Below are 18,805 nucleotides of genomic sequence, written 5' to 3'. Positions count from 1 at the left end.
ACAGGAGCACCACGTGCGCGTGCTCACCGGCAAATTGGTAGGAACCCATGGACACCTGAGTGGACGTAGAGGAATCACCTTCATCGGGTGGGGGTCGGGCGGGTGGGGGGAGGGGATGGGCATCCACACCCATTAGGAATGGGGTGGGTGCGCACCGACTGGGGGATGGGCGCACTTGAAGCTCTGACCAGAGGGGGGAGGCGGGGAGAGGGCAATGTACCTGACCTTAACATTGGGACCCCCACCATACGCTGCTAAAGCATGAGAGATAAATGAAGAAGACAACAGGGGGGAGGGGGGCACGGGCAATACATGGAACCCTAACACTTGTACTCCCATAATCTGCTTGAAAAGAGAGAGAAAAGAAAATGCAATAATCGAGGTAAGAGGCATGTTTTTTTTTTTTTTTTTTTTTTTGGAGACAGAGTCTCCCTTTGTTGCCCTGGCTAGAGTGAGTGCCATGGCGTCAGCCTAGATCACAGCAACCTCAATCTCCTGGGCTCAAGCAATCCTGCTGCCTCAGCCTCCCAAGTAGCTGGGACTACAGGCATGCGCCACCATGCCCGGCTAATTTTTTTCTATATCTATTAGTTGGCCAATTAATTTCTTTCTATTTATAGTAGAGATGGGGTCTCGCTCTTGCTCAGGCTGGTTTCGAACTCCTGACCTCGAGCAATCCGCCCACCTCGGCCTCCCAGAGTGCTAGGATTACAGGTGTGAGCCAGCACGCCCGGCCAAGAGGCATTTTAAAAAAAAAAAAAATGACTCCGAAAAGAAAAGTAAAAGGAGGCCTGTCGAGCACGTCTGGGTGTGACTGTGCATCCCCCAACATCCGGTGCCACCACCAAAGATTCCTACGTGTAGCCCATAGAACGCCAAAATCAACGGGACGAGTTCTGGTCACAACTCCCTCAAAATGACATCCCGGCCTTCTTCTGCAACTCCCTCCCCTCTCAGACTCTCAAGGTTTCCTCCAGCGTGTCGGTTCCCACAGACCAGACCCTTGGTCTGAGACCCGACAGTCCAGGTGCCACGCCTGCTGCCGCGTGGCGGCGGTGCTGCGGCTTGGGGCAAGAGGAGGCCCCACGGAGCGGGCTGGGGCGCCAGGCACCGCGGCGGGCGCTGAGGGTGGGGGTGACACCCCCCCCCCGACTGCCGCCGCGCTCTCCGAATGGGGACAGAACAAGAGGCAAAAAAAAAAAAAGCCTACGGCACCCGGTATTCCCAGGCGGTCTCCCATCCAAGTACTAACCAGGCCCGACCCTGCTTAGCTTCCGAGATCAGACGAGATCGGGCGCGTTCAGGGTGGTGTGGCCGTAGACAGCGGAGGGCGCCCCAGCCCCGCTCAAGAAGCCGAGCGTCTCTGCGCTTCCCCGCGCCTCCTCCCGCCCCAGGCCCCGCGCCGGCGCTGACCCACTCGGGGCCGGGCCGGGCTTGTTGAGTTCGCTGGCCGGGTCCCGAGGTCTCCACGGGACTGGGGTGCGGGGCGTGGTGGGCTCGGCGGGGTGGGGGGCTGTCTTCACACACACACAACACACACACACACACACACACTCACACACACACACACCAGATGCGCCTCCAGCCTCCACGGCTGGACCCGCCAAGGTGGAGACCTCCAGCCGCCCCCCTCTCCTGGCCTCGCCTCCCTCACCTACCCGCCCCCAACCCCAGTGCACCGCTGCTGACTGCGCATGCGCGGGCGGTCGCCTTTGGCCCCAGGGGCCGCCCTCCAGCACAACCCCTTTCAGCTGCGCCCCCGCCCTGCGTGTGGGCTGCCGCCTATCCGCCCCGGACCAGGGCTGGGGCACAGCGCGTAGGGGAGGGGAGCGAGTGTAGGGGCGTCTCTCGGGATGTGTGCCATGGGTGGGGTGTTTTGGGGGGCGCTGGAGAAATCAGTCCCCTCCATCTCCTACCTCTGGAAACCCCCCAAGCCGTTGCAGAACTGCCGGCACCGCTACCGTGGGGGCCGGGACCCTACTCTGTGTCCTCCTGTGGCCCAGTCCAAGGGGCCTGGGCCTGGCCGGGGCCGGATTGGACCCCAACCACCCTGGGGTGTGGACTTGCTAAAACTGGGCGATTAGAGATTTGGTTCCAGCTTCATTGAGGGTCATTTCACTAAGGAAGGCACCGTAAAGACGTTCCTAAGACGTTTGTGAGGGTGGCAACTGAAAGAGAATTTTAAAGCTGACAGAAGAGGCGAGGAAAGGCATAGGAGATTTCCACACCCAGCAAGGAAGCCTTTCCCGAAACGGAAGAAAGAAACGAGCAAACAGAGACACCGGTAGCCCGCCCGGATCAGAGTCTGCTCCTTAGGGCAAGTTCCCTGACCAGATTCACCCGTGGGTCGCGAGCTAGCGGCATTCAGAAGAGCCAGGCCCGCAGCCTACGCAGAAGACACCTGCGCTCGGGTGTCTGTGGCGGCACAATTCACAATTGCAAAGATGTGGAAGCGACCCGAGTGCCCATCGATCCACGAGTGGATTAATAAAATGTGGCGCGTGGACACCACGGAGTGCTATTCGGCTGTGAGAAACGGCGGTGAGAGGGCACCTCCCGTGTTCTCCTGGCCGGAGCTGGAACCCGTTCCAGTAAGCCAAGTATCCCAAGAATGGACACAGGAGCACCACGTGCGCGTGCTCACCGGCAAATTGGTAGGAACCCATGGACACCTGAGTGGACGTAGAGGAATCACCTTCATCGGGTGGGGGTCGGGCGGGTGGGGGGAGGGGATGGGCATCCACACCCATTAGGAATGGGGTGGGTGCGCACCGACTGGGGGATGGGCGCACTTGAAGCTCTGACCAGAGGGGGGGAGGCGGGGAGAGGGCAATGTACCTGACCTTAACATTGGGACCCCCACCATACGCTGCTAAAGCATGAGAGATAAATGAAGAAGACAACAGGGGGGAGGGGGGCACGGGCAATACATGGAACCCTAACACTTGTACTCCCATAATCTGCTTGAAAAGAGAGAGAAAAGAAAATGCAATAATCGAGGTAAGAGGCATGTTTTTTTTTTTTTTTTTTTTTTTGGAGACAGAGTCTCCCTTTGTTGCCCTGGCTAGAGTGAGTGCCATGGCGTCAGCCTAGATCACAGCAACCTCAATCTCCTGGGCTCAAGCAATCCTGCTGCCTCAGCCTCCCAAGTAGCTGGGACTACAGGCATGCGCCACCATGCCCGGCTAATTTTTTTCTATATCTATTAGTTGGCCAATTAATTTCTTTCTATTTATAGTAGAGATGGGGTCTCGCTCTTGCTCAGGCTGGTTTCGAACTCCTGACCTCGAGCAATCCGCCCACCTCGGCCTCCCAGAGTGCTAGGATTACAGGTGTGAGCCAGCACGCCCGGCCAAGAGGCATTTTAAAAAAAAAAAAAATGACTCCGAAAAGAAAAGTAAAAGGAGGCCTGTCGAGCACGTCTGGGTGTGACTGTGCATCCCCCAACATCCGGTGCCACCACCAAAGATTCCTACGTGTAGCCCATAGAACGCCAAAATCAACGGGACGAGTTCTGGTCACAACTCCCTCAAAATGACATCCCGGCCTTCTTCTGCAACTCCCTCCCTCTCAGACTCTCAAGGTTTCCTCCAGCGTGTCGGTTCCCACAGACCAGACCCTTGGTCTGAGACCCGACAGTCCAGGTGCCACGCCTGCTGCCGCGTGGCGGCGGTGCTGCGGCTTGGGGCAAGAGGAGGCCCCACGGAGCGGGCTGGGGCGCCAGGCACCGCGGCGGGCGCTGAGGGTGGGGGTGACACCCCCCCCCCGACTGCCGCCGCGCTCTCCGAATGGGGACAGAACAAGAGGCAAAAAAAAAAAAAGCCTACGGCACCCGGTATTCCCAGGCGGTCTCCCATCCAAGTACTAACCAGGCCCGACCCTGCTTAGCTTCCGAGATCAGACGAGATCGGGCGCGTTCGGGTGGTGTGGCCGTAGACAGCGGAGGGCGCCCCAGCCCCGCTCAAGAAGCCGAGCGTCTCTGCGCTTCCCCGCGCCTCCTCCCGCCCCAGGCCCCGCGCCGGCGCTGACCCCACTCGGGGCCGGGCCGGGCTTGTTGAGTTCGCTGGCGGGTCCCGAGGTCTCCACGGGACTGGGGTGCGGGGCGTGGTGGGCTCGGCGGGGTGGGGGGCTGTCTTCACACACACACAACACACACACACACACACACACACACACACACACACACCAGATGCGCCTCCAGCCTCCACGGCTGGACCCCGCCAAGGTGGAGACCTCCAGCCGCCCCCCTCTCCTGGCCTCGCCTCCCTCACCTACCCGCCCCCAACCCCAGTGCACCGCTGCTGACTGCGCATGCGCGGGCGGTCGCCTTTGGCCCCAGGGGCCGCCCTCCAGCACACCCCTTTCAGCTGCGCCCCCGCCCTGCGTGTGGGCTGCCGCCTATCCGCCCCGGACCAGGGCTGGGGCACAGCGCGTAGGGGAGGGGAGCGAGTGTAGGGGCGTCTCTCGGGATGTGTGCCATGGGTGGGGTGTTTGGGGGGCGCTGGAGAAATCAGTCCCCTCCATCTCCTACCTCTGGAAACCCCCCAAGCCGTTGCAGAACTGCCGGCACCGCTACCGTGGGGGCCGGGACCCTACTCTGTGTCCTCCTGTGGCCCAGTCCAAGGGGCCTGGGCCTGGCCGGGGCCGGATTGGACCCCAACCACCCTGGGGTGTGGACTTGCTAAAACTGGGCGATTAGAGATTTGGTTCCAGCTTCATTGAGGGTCATTTCACTAAGGAAGGCACCGTAAAGACGTTCCTAAGACGTTTGTGAGGGTGGCAACTGAAAGAGAATTTTAAAGCTGACAGAAGAGGCGAGGAAAGGCATAGGAGATTTCCACACCCAGCAAGGAAGCCTTTCCCGAAACGGAAGAAAGAAACGAGCAAACAGAGACACCGGTAGCCCGCCCGGATCAGAGTCTGCTCCTGTAGGGCAAGTTCCCTGACCAGATTCACCCGTGGGTCGCGAGCTAGCGGCATTCAGAAGAGCCAGGCCCGCAGCCTACGCAGAAGACACCTGCGCTCGGGTGTCTGTGGCGGCACAATTCACAATTGCAAAGATGTGGGAAGCGACCCGAGTGCCCATCGATCCACGAGTGGATTAATATAATGTGGCGCGTGTACACCACGGAGTGCTATTCGGCTGTGAGAAACGGCGGTGAGAGGGCACCTCCCGTGTTCTCCTGGCCGGAGCTGGAACCCGTTCCAGTAAGCCAAGTATCCCAAGAATGGACACAGGAGCACCACGTGCGCGTGCTCACCGGCAAATTGGTAGGAACCCATGGACACCTGAGTGGACGTAGAGGAATCACCTTCATCGGGTGGGGGTCGGGCGGGTGGGGGGAGGGGATGGGCATCCACACCCATTAGGAATGGGGTGGGTGCGCACCGACTGGGGGATGGGCGCACTTGAAGCATCTGACCAGAGGGGGGAGGCGGGGAGAGGGCAATGTACCTGACCTTAACATTGGGACCCCCACCATACGCTGCTAAAGCATGAGAGATAAATGAAGAAGACAACAGGGGGGAGGGGGGCACGGGCAATACATGGAACCCTAACACTTGTACTCCCATAATCTGCTTGAAAAGAGAGAGAAAAGAAAATGCAATAATCGAGGTAAGAGGCATGTTTTTTTTTTTTTTTTTTTTTTGGAGACAGAGTCTCCCTTTGTTGCCCTGGCTAGAGTGAGTGCCATGGCGTCAGCCTAGCTCACAGCAACCTCAATCTCCTGGGCTCAAGCAATCCTGCTGCCTCAGCCTCCCAAGTAGCTGGGACTACAGGCATGCGCCACCATGCCCGGCTAATTTTTTTCTATATCTATTAGTTGGCCAATTAATTTCTTTCTATTTATAGTAGAGATGGGGTCTCGCTCTTGCTCAGGCTGGTTTCGAACTCCTGACCTCGAGCAATCCGCCCACCTCGGCCTCCCAGAGTGCTAGGATTACAGGTGTGAGCCAGCACGCCCGGCCAAGAGGCATTTTAAAAAAAAAAAAAATGACTCCGAAAAGAAAAGTAAAAGGAGGCCTGTCGAGCACGTCTGGGTGTGACTGTGCATCCCCCAACATCCGGTGCCACCACCAAAGATTCCTACGTGTAGCCCATAGAACGCCAAAATCAACGGGACGAGTTCTGGTCACAACTCCCTCAAAATGACATCCCGGCCTTCTTCTGCAACTCCCTCCCCTCTCAGACTCTCAAGGTTTCCTCCAGCGTGTCGGTTCCCACAGACCAGACCCTTGGTCTGAGACCCGACAGTCCAGGTGCCACGCCTGCTGCCGCGTGGCGGCGGTGCTGCGGCTTGGGGCAAGAGGAGGCCCCACGGAGCGGGCTGGGGCGCCAGGCACCGCGGGCGGGCGCTGAGGGTGGGGGTGACACCCCCCCCCCGACTGCCGCCGCGCTCTCCGAATGGGGACAGAACAAGAGGCAAAAAAAAAGAAGCCTACGGCACCCGGTATTCCCAGGCGGTCTCCCATCCAAGTACTAACCAGGCCCGACCCTGCTTAGCTTCCGAGATCAGACGAGATCGGGCGCGTTCAGGGTGGTGTGGCCGTAGACAGCGGAGGGCGCCCCAGCCCCGCTCAAGAAGCCGAGCGTCTCTGCGCTTCCCCGCGCCTCCTCCCCGCCCCAGGCCCCGCGCCGGCGCTGACCCACTCGGGGCCGGGCCGGGCTTGTTGAGTTCGCTGGCCGGGTCCCGAGGTCTCCACGGGACTGGGGTGCGGGGCGTGGTGGGCTCGGCGGGGTGGGGGGCTGTCTTCACACACACACAACACACACACACACACACACACTCACACACACACACACCAGATGCGCCTCCAGCCTCCACGGCTGGACCCGCCAAGGTGGAGACCTCCAGCCGCCCCCCCTCTCCTGGCCTCGCCTCCCTCACCTACCCGCCCCCAACCCCAGTGCGCCGCTGCTGACTGCGCATGCGCGGGCGGTCGCCTTTGGCCCCAGGGGCCGCCCTCCAGCACAACCCCTTTCAGCTGCGCCCCCGCCCTGCGTGTGGCTGCCGCCTATCCGCCCCGGACCAGGGCTGGGGCACAGCGCATAGGGGAGGGGAGCGAGTGTAGGGGCGTCTCTCGGGATGTGTGCCATGGGTGGGGTGTTTTGGGGGGCGCTGGAGAAATCAGTCCCCTCCATCTCCTACCTCTGGAAACCCCCCAAGCCGTTGCAGAACTGCCGGCACCGCTACCGTGGGGGCCGGGACCCTACTCTGTGTCCTCCTGTGGCCCAGTCCAAGGGGCCTGGGCCTGGCCGGGGCCGGATTGGACCCCAACCACCCTGGGGTGTGGACTTGCTAAAACTGGGCGATTAGAGATTTGGTTCCAGCTTCATTGAGGGTCATTTCACTAAGGAAGGCACCGTAAAGACGTTCCTAAGACGTTTGTGAGGGTGGCAACTGAAAGAGAATTTGACAGAAGAGGCGAGGAAAGGCATAGGAGATTTCCACACCCAGCAAGGAAGCCTTTCCCGAAACGGAAGAAAGAAACGAGCAAACAGAGACACCGGTAGCCCGCCCGGATCAGAGTCTGCTCCTTAGGGCAAGTTCCCTGACCAGATTCACCCGTGGGTCGCGAGCTAGCGGCATTCAGAAGAGCCAGGCCCGCAGCCTACGCAGAAGACACCTGCGCTCCGGTGTCTGTGGCGGCACAATTCACAATTGCAAAGATGTGGAAGCGACCCGAGTGCCCATCGATCCACGAGTGGATTAATAAAATGTGGCGCGTGGACACCACGGAGTGCTATTCGGCTGTGAGAAACGGCGGTGAGAGGGCACCTCCCGTGTTCTCCTGGCCGGAGCTGGAACCCGTTCCAGTAAGCCAAGTATCCCAAGAATGGACACAGGAGCACCACGTGCGCGTGCTCACCGGCAAATTGGTAGGAACCCATGGACACCTGAGTGGACGTAGAGGAATCACCTTCATCGGGTGGGGGTCGGGCGGGTGGGGGGAGGGGATGGGCATCCACACCCATTAGGAATGGGGTGGGTGCGCACCGACTGGGGGATGGGCGCACTTGAAGCTCTGACCAGAGGGGGGAGGCGGGGAGAGGGCAATGTACCTGACCTTAACATTGGGACCCCCACCATACGCTGCTAAAGCATGAGAGATAAATGAAGAAGACAACAGGGGGGAGGGGGGCACGGGCAATACATGGAACCCTAACACTTGTACTCCCATAATCTGCTTGAAAAGAGAGAGAAAAGAAAATGCAATAATCGAGGTAAGAGGCATGTTTTTTTTTTTTTTTTTTTTTGGAGACAGAGTCTCCCTTTGTTGCCCTGGCTAGAGTGAGTGCCATGGCGTCAGCCTAGCTCACAGCAACCTCAATCTCCTGGGCTCAAGCAATCCTGCTGCCTCAGCCTCCCAAGTAGCTGGGACTACAGGCATGCGCCACCATGCCCGGCTAATTTTTTTCTATATCTATTAGTTGGCCAATTAATTTCTTTCTATTTATAGTAGAGATGGGGTCTCGCTCTTGCTCAGGCTGGTTTCGAACTCCTGACCTCGAGCAATCCGCCCACCTCGGCCTCCCAGAGTGCTAGGATTACAGGTGTGAGCCAGCACGCCCGGCCAAGAGGCATTTTAAAAAAAAAAAAAATGACTCCGAAAAGAAAAGTAAAAGGAGGCCTGTCGAGCACGTCTGGGTGTGACTGTGCATCCCCCAACATCCGGTGCCACCACCAAAGATTCCTACGTGTAGCCCATAGAACGCCAAAATCAACGGGACGAGTTCTGGTCACAACTCCCTCAAAATGACATCCCGGCCTTCTTCTGCAACTCCCTCCCCTCTCAGACTCTCAAGGTTTCCTCCAGCGTGTCGGTTCCCACAGACCAGACCCTTGGTCTGAGACCCGACAGTCCAGGTGCCACGCCTGCTGCCGCGTGGCGGCGGTGCTGCGGCTTGGGGCAAGAGGAGGCCCCACGGAGCGGGCTGGGGCGCCAGGCACCGCGGCGGGCGCTGAGGGTGGGGGTGACACCCCCCCCCGACTGCCGCCGCGCTCTCCGAATGGGGACAAGAACAAGAGGCAAAAAAAAAAAAAGCCTACGGCACCCGGTATTCCCAGGCGGTCTCCCATCCAAGTACTAACCAGGCCCGACCCTGCTTAGCTTCCGAGATCAGACGAGATCGGGCGCGTTCAGGGTGGTGTGGCCGTAGACAGCGGAGGGCGCCCCAGCCCCGCTCAAGAAGCCGAGCGTCTCTGCGCTTCCCCGCGCCTCCTCCCGCCCCAGGCCCCGCGCCGGCGCTGACCCACTCGGGGCCGGGCCGGGCTTGTTGAGTTCGCTGGCCGGGTCCCGAGGTCTCCACGGGACTGGGGTGCGGGGCGTGGTGGGCTCGGCGGGGTGGGGGGCTGTCTTCACACACACACAACACACACACACACACACACACTCACACACACACACACCAGATGCGCCTCCAGCCTCCACGGCTGGACCCGCCAAGGTGGAGACCTCCAGCCGCCCCCCTCTCCTGGCCTCGCCTCCCTCACCTACCCGCCCCCAACCCCAGTGCACCGCTGCTGACTGCGCATGCGCGGGCGGTCGCCTTTGGCCCCAGGGGCCGCCCTCCAGCACAACCCCTTTCAGCTGCGCCCCCGCCCTGCGTGTGGGCTGCCGCCTATCCGCCCCGGACCAGGGCTGGGGCACAGCGCGTAGGGGAGGGGAGCGAGTGTAGGGGCGTCTCTCGGGATGTGTGCCATGGGTGGGGTGTTTTGGGGGGCGCTGGAGAAATCAGTCCCCTCCATCTCCTACCTCTGGAAACCCCCCAAGCCGTTGCAGAACTGCCGGCACCGCTACCGTGGGGGCCGGGACCCTACTCTGTGTCCTCCTGTGGCCCAGTCCAAGGGGCCTGGGCCTGGCCGGGGCCGGATTGGACCCCAACCACCCTGGGGTGTGGACTTGCTAAAACTGGGCGATTAGAGATTTGGTTCCAGCTTCATTGAGGGTCATTTCACTAAGGAAGGCACCGTAAAGACGTTCCTAAGACGTTTGTGAGGGTGGCAACTGAAAGAGAATTTTAAAGCTGACAGAAGAGGCGAGGAAAGGCATAGGAGATTTCCACACCCAGCAAGGAAGCCTTTCCCGAAACGGAAGAAAGAAACGAGCAAACAGAGACACCGGTAGCCCGCCCGGATCAGAGTCTGCTCCTTAGGGCAAGTTCCCTGACCAGATTCACCCGTGGGTCGCGAGCTAGCGGCATTCAGAAGAGCCAGGCCCGCAGCCTACGCAGAAGACACCTGCGCTCGGGTGTCTGTGGCGGCACAATTCACAATTGCAAAGATGTGGAAGCGACCCGAGTGCCCATCGATCCACGAGTGGATTAATAAAATGTGGCGCGTGTACACCACGGAGTGCTATTCGGCTGTGAGAAACGGCGGTGAGAGGGCACCTCCCGTGTTCTCCTGGCCGGAGCTGGAACCCGTTCCAGTAAGCCAAGTATCCCAAGAATGGACACAGGAGCACCACGTGCGCGTGCTCACCGGCAAATTGGTAGGAACCCATGGACACCTGAGTGGACGTAGAGGAATCACCTTCATCGGGTGGGGGTCGGGCGGGTGGGGGGAGGGGATGGGCATCCACACCCATTAGGAATGGGGTGGGTGCGCACCGACTGGGGGATGGGCGCACTTGAAGCTCTGACCAGAGGGGGGAGGCGGGGAGAGGGCAATGTACCTGACCTTAACATTGGGACCCCCACCATACGCTGCTAAAGCATGAGAGATAAATGAAGAAGACAACAGGGGGGAGGGGGGCACGGGCAATACATGGAACCCTAACACTTGTACTCCCATAATCTGCTTGAAAAGAGAGAGAAAAGAAAATGCAATAATCGAGGTAAGAGGCATGTTTTTTTTTTTTTTTTTTTTTTGGAGACAGAGTCTCCCTTTGTTGCCCTGGCTAGAGTGAGTGCCATGGCGTCAGCCTAGCTCACAGCAACCTCAATCTCCTGGGCTCAAGCAATCCTGCTGCCTCAGCCTCCCAAGTAGCTGGGACTACAGGCATGCGCCACCATGCCCGGCTAATTTTTTTCTATATCTATTAGTTGGCCAATTAATTTCTTTCTATTTATAGTAGAGATGGGGTCTCGCTCTTGCTCAGGCTGGTTTCGAACTCCTGACCTCGAGCAATCCGCCCACCTCGGCCTCCCAGAGTGCTAGGATTACAGGTGTGAGCCAGCACGCCCGGCCAAGAGGCATTTTAAAAAAAAAAAAAATGACTCCGAAAAGAAAAGTAAAAGGAGGCCTGTCGAGCACGTCTGGGTGTGACTGTGCATCCCCCAACATCCGGTGCCACCACCAAAGATTCCTACGTGTAGCCCATAGAACGCCAAAATCAACGGGACGAGTTCTGGTCACAACTCCCTCAAAATGACATCCCGGCCTTCTTCTGCAACTCCCTCCCCTCTCAGACTCTCAAGGTTTCCTCCAGCGTGTCGGTTCCCACAGACCAGACCCTTGGTCTGAGACCCGACAGTCCAGGTGCCACGCCTGCTGCCGCGTGGCGGCGGTGCTGCGGCTTGGGGCAAGAGGAGGCCCCACGGAGCGGGCTGGGGCGCCAGGCACCGCGGGCGGGCGCTGAGGGTGGGGGTGACACCCCCCCCCCCGACTGCCGCCGCGCTCTCCGAATGGGGACAGAACAAGAGGCAAAAAAAAAGAAGCCTACGGCACCCGGTATTCCCAGGCGGTCTCCCATCCAAGTACTAACCAGGCCCGACCCTGCTTAGCTTCCGAGATCAGACGAGATCGGGCGCGTTCAGGGTGGTGTGGCCGTAGACAGCGGAGGGCGCGCCTGCCCCGCTCAAGAAGCCGAGCGTCTCTGCGCTTCCCCGCGCCTCCTCCCGCCCCAGGCCCCGCGCCGGCGCTGACCCACTCGGGGCCGGGCCGGGCTTGTTGAGTTCGCTGGCCGGGTCCCGAGGTCTCCACGGGACTGGGGTGCGGGGCGTGGTGGGCTCGGCGGGGTGGGGGGCTGTCTTCACACACACACAACACACACACACACACACACACTCACACACACACACACCAGATGCGCCTCCAGCCTCCACGGCTGGACCCGCCAAGGTGGAGACCTCCAGCCGCCCCCCTCTCCTGGCCTCGCCTCCCTCACCTACCCGCCCCCAACCCCAGTGCGCCGCTGCTGACTGCGCATGCGCGGGCGGTCGCCTTTGGCCCCAGGGGCCGCCCTCCAGCACAACCCCTTTCAGCTGCGCCCCCGCCCTGCGTGTGGGCTGCCGCCTATCCGCCCCGGACCAGGGCTGGGGCACAGCGCATAGGGGAGGGGAGCGAGTGTAGGGGCGTCTCTCGGGATGTGTGCCATGGGTGGGGTGTTTTGGGGGGCGCTGGAGAAATCAGTCCCCTCCATCTCCTACCTCTGGAAACCCCCCAAGCCGTTGCAGAACTGCCGGCACCGCTACCGTGGGGGCCGGGACCCTACTCTGTGTCCTCCTGTGGCCCAGTCCAAGGGGCCTGGGCCTGGCCGGGGCCGGATTGGACCCCAACCACCCTGGGGTGTGGACTTGCTAAAACTGGGCGATTAGAGATTTGGTTCCAGCTTCATTGAGGGTCATTTCACTAAGGAAGGCACCGTAAAGACGTTCCTAAGACGTTTGTGAGGGTGGCAACTGAAAGAGAATTTTAAAGCTGACAGAAGAGGCGAGGAAAGGCATAGGAGATTTCCACACCCAGCAAGGAAGCCTTTCCCGAAACGGAAGAAAGAAACGAGCAAACAGAGACACCGGTAGCCCGCCCGGATCAGAGTCTGCTCCTTAGGGCAAGTTCCCTGACCAGATTCACCCGTGGGTCGCGAGCTAGCGGCATTCAGAAGAGCCAGGCCCGCAGCCTACGCAGAAGACACCTGCGCTCCGGTGTCTGTGGCGGCACAATTCACAATTGCAAAGATGTGGAAGCGACCCGAGTGCCCATCGATCCACGAGTGGATTAATAAAATGTGGCGCGTGGACACCACGGAGTGCTATTCGGCTGTGAGAAACGGCGGTGAGAGGGCACCTCCCGTGTTCTCCTGGCCGGAGCTGGAACCCGTTCCAGTAAGCCAAGTATCCCAAGAATGGACACAGGAGCACCACGTGCGCGTGCTCACCGGCAAATTGGTAGGAACCCATGGACACCTGAGTGGACGTAGAGGAATCACCTTCATCGGGTGGGGGTCGGGCGGGTGGGGGGAGGGGATGGGCATCCACACCCATTAGGAATGGGGTGGGTGCGCACCGACTGGGGGATGGGCGCACTTGAAGCTCTGACCAGAGGGGGGAGGCGGGGAGAGGGCAATGTACCTGACCTTAACATTGGGACCCCCACCATACGCTGCTAAAGCATGAGAGATAAATGAAGAAGACAACAGGGGGGAGGGGGGCACGGGCAATACATGGAACCCTAACACTTGTACTCCCATAATCTGCTTGAAAAGAGAGAGAAAAGAAAATGCAATAATCGAGGTAAGAGGCATGTTTTTTTTTTTTTTTTTTTTTTTGGAGACAGAGTCTCCCTTTGTTGCCCTGGCTAGAGTGAGTGCCATGGCGTCAGCCTAGCTCACAGCAACCTCAATCTCCTGGGCTCAAGCAATCCTGCTGCCTCAGCCTCCCAAGTAGCTGGGACTACAGGCATGCGCCACCATGCCCGGCTAATTTTTTTCTATATCTATTAGTTGGCCAATTAATTTCTTTCTATTTATAGTAGAGATGGGGTCTCGCTCTTGCTCAGGCTGGTTTCGAACTCCTGACCTCGAGCAATCCGCCCACCTCGGCCTCCCAGAGTGCTAGGATTACAGGTGTGAGCCAGCACGCCCGGCCAAGAGGCATTTTAAAAAAAAAAAAAATGACTCCGAAAAGAAAAGTAAAAGGAGGCCTGTCGAGCACGTCTGGGTGTGACTGTGCATCCCCCAACATCCGGTGCCACCACCAAAGATTCCTACGTGTAGCCCATAGAACGCCAAAATCAACGGGACGAGTTCTGGTCACAACTCCCTCAAAATGACATCCCGGCCTTCTTCTGCAACTCCCTCCCCTCTCAGACTCTCAAGGTTTCCTCCAGCGTGTCGGTTCCCACAGACCAGACCCTTGGTCTGAGACCCGACAGTCCAGGTGCCACGCCTGCTGCCGCGTGGCGGCGGTGCTGCGGCTTGGGGCAAGAGGAGGCCCCACGGAGCGGGCTGGGGCGCCAGGCACCGCGGCGGGCGCTGAGGGTGGGGGTGACACCCCCCCCCGACTGCCGCCGCGCTCTCCGAATGGGGACAGAACAAGAGGCAAAAAAAAAAAAAGCCTACGGCACCCGGTATTCCCAGGCGGTCTCCCATCCAAGTACTAACCAGGCCCGACCCTGCTTAGCTTCCGAGATCAGACGAGATCGGGCGCGTTCAGGGTGGTGTGGCCGTAGACAGCGGAGGGCGCCCCAGCCCCGCTCAAGAAGCCGAGCGTCTCTGCGCTTCCCCGCGCCTCCTCCCGCCCCAGGCCCCGCGCCGGCGCTGACCCACTCGGGGCCGGGCCGGGCTTGTTGAGTTCGCTGGCCGGGTCCCGAGGTCTCCACGGGACTGGGGTGCGGGGCGTGGTGGGCTCGGCGGGGTGGGGGGCTGTCTTCACACACACACAACACACACACACACACACACACACTCACACACACACACACCAGATGCGCCTCCAGCCTCCACGGCTGGACCCGCCAAGGTGGAGACCTCCAGCCGCCCCCCTCTCCTGGCCTCGCCTCCCTCACCTACCCGCCCCCAACCCCAGTGCGCCGCTGCTGACTGCGCATGCGCGGGCGGTCGCCTTTGGCCCCAGGGGCCGCCCTCCAGCACAACCCCTTTCAGCTGCGCCCCCGCCCTGCGTGTGGGCTGCCGCCTATCCGCCCCGGACCAGGGCTGGGGCACAGCGCATAGGGGAGGGGAGCGAGTGTAGGGGCGTCTCTCGGGATGTGTGCCATGGGTGGGGTGTTTTGGGGGGCGCTGGAGAAATCAGTCCCCTCCATCTCCTACCTCTGGAAACCCCCCAAGCCGTTGCAGAACTGCCGGCACCGCTACCGTGGGGGCCGGGACCCTACTCTGTGTCCTCCTGTGGCCCAGTCCAAGGGGCCTGGGCCTGGCCGGGGCCGGATTGGACCCCAACCACCCTGGGGTGTGGACTTGCTAAAACTGGGCGATTAGAGATTTGGTTCCAGCTTCATTGAGGGTCATTTCACTAAGGAAGGCACCGTAAAGACGTTCCTAAGACGTTTGTGAGGGTGGCAACTGAAAGAGAATTTTAAAGCTGACAGAAGAGGCGAGGAAAGGCATAGGAGATTTCCACACCCAGCAAGGAAGCCTTTCCCGAAACGGAAGAAAGAAACGAGCAAACAGAGACACCGGTAGCCCGCCCGGATCAGAGTCTGCTCCTTAGGGCAAGTTCCCTGACCAGATTCACCCGTGGGTCGCGAGCTAGCGGCATTCAGAAGAGCCAGGCCCGCAGCCTACGCAGAAGACACCTGCGCTCCGGTGTCTGTGGCGGCACAATTCACAATTGCAAAGATGTGGAAGCGACCCGAGTGCCCATCGATCCACGAGTGGATTAATAAAATGTGGCGCGTGGACACCACGGAGTGCTATTCGGCTGTGAGAAACGGCGGTGAGAGGGCACCTCCCGTGTTCTCCTGGCCGGAGCTGGAACCCGTTCCAGTAAGCCAAGTATCCCAAGAATGGACACAGGAGCACCACGTGCGCGTGCTCACCGGCAAATTGGTAGGAACCCATGGACACCTGAGTGGACGTAGAGGAATCACCTTCATCGGGTGGGGGTCGGGCGGGTGGGGGGAGGGGATGGGCATCCACACCCATTAGGAATGGGGTGGGTGCGCACCGACTGGGGGATGGGCGCACTTGAAGCTCTGACCAGAGGGGGGAGGCGGGGAGAGGGCAATGTACCTGACCTTAACATTGGGACCCCCACCATACGCTGCTAAAGCATGAGAGATAAATGAAGAAGACAACAGGGGGGAGGGGGGCACGGGCAATACATGGAACCCTAACACTTGTACTCCCATAATCTGCTTGAAAAGAGAGAGAAAAGAAAATGCAATAATCGAGGTAAGAGGCATGTTTTTTTTTTTTTTTTTTTTTTGGAGACAGAGTCTCCCTTTGTTGCCCTGGCTAGAGTGAGTGCCATGGCGTCAGCCTAGATCACAGCAACCTCAATCTCCTGGGCTCAAGCAATCCTGCTGCCTCAGCCTCCCAAGTAGCTGGGACTACAGGCATGCGCCACCATGCCCGGCTAATTTTTTTCTATATCTATTAGTTGGCCAATTAATTTCTTTCTATTTATAGTAGAGATGGGGTCTCGCTCTTGCTCAGGCTGGTTTCGAACTCCTGACCTCGAGCAATCCGCCCACCTCGGCCTCCCAGAGTGCTAGGATTACAGGTGTGAGCCAGCACGCCCGGCCAAGAGGCATTTTAAAAAAAAAAAAAATGACTCCGAAAAGAAAAGTAAAAGGAGGCCTGTCGAGCACGTCTGGGTGTGACTGTGCATCCCCCAACATCCGGTGCCACCACCAAAGATTCCTACGTGTAGCCCATAGAACGCCAAAATCAACGGGACGAGTTCTGGTCACAACTCCCTCAAAATGACATCCCGGCCTTCTTCTGCAACTCCCTCCCCTCTCAGACTCTCAAGGTTTCCTCCAGCGTGTCGGTTCCCACAGACCAGACCCTTGGTCTGAGACCCGACAGTCCAGGTGCCACGCCTGCTGCCGCGTGGCGGCGGTGCTGCGGCTTGGGGCAAGAGGAGGCCCCACGGAGCGGGCTGGGGCGCCAGGCACCGCGGCGGGCACTGAGGGTGGGGGTGACACCCCCCCCCCGACTGCCGCCGCGCTCTCCGAATGGGGACAGAACAAGAGGCAAAAAAAAAAAAAGCCTACGGCACCCGGTATTCCCAGGCGGTCTCCCATCCAAGTACTAACCAGGCCCGACCCTGCTTAGCTTCCGAGATCAGACGAGATCGGGCGCGTTCAGGGTGGTGTGGCCGTAGACAGCGGAGGGCGCCCCAGCCCCGCTCAAGAAGCCGAGCGTCTCTGCGCTTCCCCGCGCCTCCTCCCGCCCCAGGCCCCGCGCCGGCGCTGACCCACTCGGGGCCGGGCCGGGCTTGTTGAGTTCGCTGGCCGGGTCCCGAGGTCTCCACGGGACTGGGGTGCGGGGCGTGGTGGGCTCGGCGGGGTGGGGGGCTGTCTTCACACACACACAACACACACACACACACACACACTCACACACACACACACCAGATGCGCCTCCAGCCTCCACGGCTGGACCCGCCAAGGTGGAGACCTCCAGCCGCCCCCCTCTCCTGGCCTCGCCTCCCTCACCTACCCGCCCCCAACCCCAGTGCACCGCTGCTGACTGCGCATGCGCGGGCGGTCGCCTTTGGCCCCAGGGGCCGCCCTCCAGCACAACCCCTTTCAGCTGCGCCCCCGCCCTGCGTGTGGGCTGCCGCCTATCCGCCCCGGACCAGGGCTGGGGCACAGCGCGTAGGGGAGGGGAGCGAGTGTAGGGGCGTCTCTCGGGATGTGTGCCATGGGTGGGGTGTTTTGGGGGGCGCTGGAGAAATCAGTCCCCTCCATCTCCTACCTCTGGAAACCCCCCAAGCCGTTGCAGAACTGCCGGCACCGCTACCGTGGGGGCCGGGACCCTACTCTGTGTCCTCCTGTGGCCCAGTCCAAGGGGCCTGGGCCTGGCCGGGGCCGGATTGGACCCCAACCACCCTGGGGTGTGGACTTGCTAAAACTGGGCGATTAGAGATTTGGTTCCAGCTTCATTGAGGGTCATTTCACTAAGGAAGGCACCGTAAAGACGTTCCTAAGACGTTTGTGAGGGTGGCAACTGAAAGAGAATTTTAAAGCTGACAGAAGAGGCGAGGAAAGGCATAGGAGATTTCCACACCCAGCAAGGAAGCCTTTCCCGAAACGGAAGAAAGAAACGAGCAAACAGAGACACCGGTAGCCCGCCCGGATCAGAGTCTGCTCCTTAGGGCAAGTTCCCTGACCAGATTCACCCGTGGGTCGCGAGCTAGCGGCATTCAGAAGAGCCAGGCCCGCAGCCTACGCAGAAGACACCTGCGCTCGGGTGTCTGTGGCGGCACAATTCACAATTGCAAAGATGTGGAAGCGACCCGAGTGCCCATCGATCCACGAGTGGATTAATAAAATGTGGCGCGTGTACACCACGGAGTGCTATTCGGCTGTGAGAAACGGCGGTGAGAGGGCACCTCCCGTGTTCTCCTGGCCGGAGCTGGAACCCGTTCCAGTAAGCCAAGTATCCCAAGAATGGACACAGGAGCACCACGTGCGCGTGCTCACCGGCAAATTGGTAGGAACCCATGGACACCTGAGTGGACGTAGAGGAATCACCTTCATCGGGTGGGGGTCGGGCGGGTGGGGGGAGGGGATGGGCATCCACACCCATTAGGAATGGGGTGGGTGCGCACCGACTGGGGGATGGGCGCACTTGAAGCTCTGACCAGAGGGGGGAGGCGGGGAGAGGGCAATGTACCTGACCTTAACATTGGGACCCCCACCATACGCTGCTAAAGCATGAGAGATAAATGAAGAAGACAACAGGGGGGAGGGGGGCACGGGCAATACATGGAACCCTAACACTTGTACTCCCATAATCTGCTTGAAAAGAGAGAGAAAAGAAAATGCAATAATCGAGGTAAGAGGCATGTTTTTTTTTTTTTTTTTTTTTTGGAGACAGAGTCTCCCTTTGTTGCCCTGGCTAGAGTGAGTGCCATGGCGTCAGCCTAGCTCACAGCAACCTCAATCTC

General features: G+C 59.9%; 7 non-coding genes across 7 annotated transcripts; all 7 read right to left on the bottom strand.

The window, feature by feature from the left end:
- Positions 1-1,203: 1,203 nt before the first annotated feature.
- LOC142868182 (5S ribosomal RNA) lies at positions 1,204-1,322 on the bottom strand. The gene has a single exon (XR_012917267.1). It is a non-coding gene; the product is annotated as a 5S ribosomal RNA (ribosomal RNA).
- A 2,498-nt stretch (positions 1,323-3,820) lies between these two features.
- On the bottom strand, positions 3,821-3,938 carry LOC142868244 (5S ribosomal RNA). Its single transcript, XR_012917329.1, has one exon. It is a non-coding gene; the product is annotated as a 5S ribosomal RNA (ribosomal RNA).
- A 2,499-nt stretch (positions 3,939-6,437) lies between these two features.
- On the bottom strand, positions 6,438-6,556 carry LOC142868181 (5S ribosomal RNA). Its single transcript, XR_012917266.1, has one exon. It is a non-coding gene; the product is annotated as a 5S ribosomal RNA (ribosomal RNA).
- Positions 6,557-9,046: 2,490 nt separating this feature from the next.
- LOC142868180 (5S ribosomal RNA) lies at positions 9,047-9,165 on the bottom strand. The gene has a single exon (XR_012917265.1). It is a non-coding gene; the product is annotated as a 5S ribosomal RNA (ribosomal RNA).
- A 2,498-nt stretch (positions 9,166-11,663) lies between these two features.
- LOC142868179 (5S ribosomal RNA) lies at positions 11,664-11,782 on the bottom strand. The gene has a single exon (XR_012917264.1). It is a non-coding gene; the product is annotated as a 5S ribosomal RNA (ribosomal RNA).
- A 2,497-nt stretch (positions 11,783-14,279) lies between these two features.
- On the bottom strand, positions 14,280-14,398 carry LOC142868178 (5S ribosomal RNA). Its single transcript, XR_012917263.1, has one exon. It is a non-coding gene; the product is annotated as a 5S ribosomal RNA (ribosomal RNA).
- A 2,499-nt stretch (positions 14,399-16,897) lies between these two features.
- Positions 16,898-17,016, bottom strand: LOC142868176 (5S ribosomal RNA). The gene has a single exon (XR_012917261.1). It is a non-coding gene; the product is annotated as a 5S ribosomal RNA (ribosomal RNA).
- Positions 17,017-18,805: the final 1,789 nt, after the last annotated feature.

The sequence above is a fragment of the Microcebus murinus genome, unplaced genomic scaffold, assembly GCF_040939455.1.
Source record: "Microcebus murinus isolate Inina unplaced genomic scaffold, M.murinus_Inina_mat1.0 scaf028_hap2_Mmur4.0, whole genome shotgun sequence".
NCBI lineage: Eukaryota > Metazoa > Chordata > Mammalia > Primates > Cheirogaleidae > Microcebus > Microcebus murinus.
The sequence above is the reverse complement of the archived record's forward strand: the minus strand, read 5'-3'. Positions and strand labels throughout refer to the sequence as shown.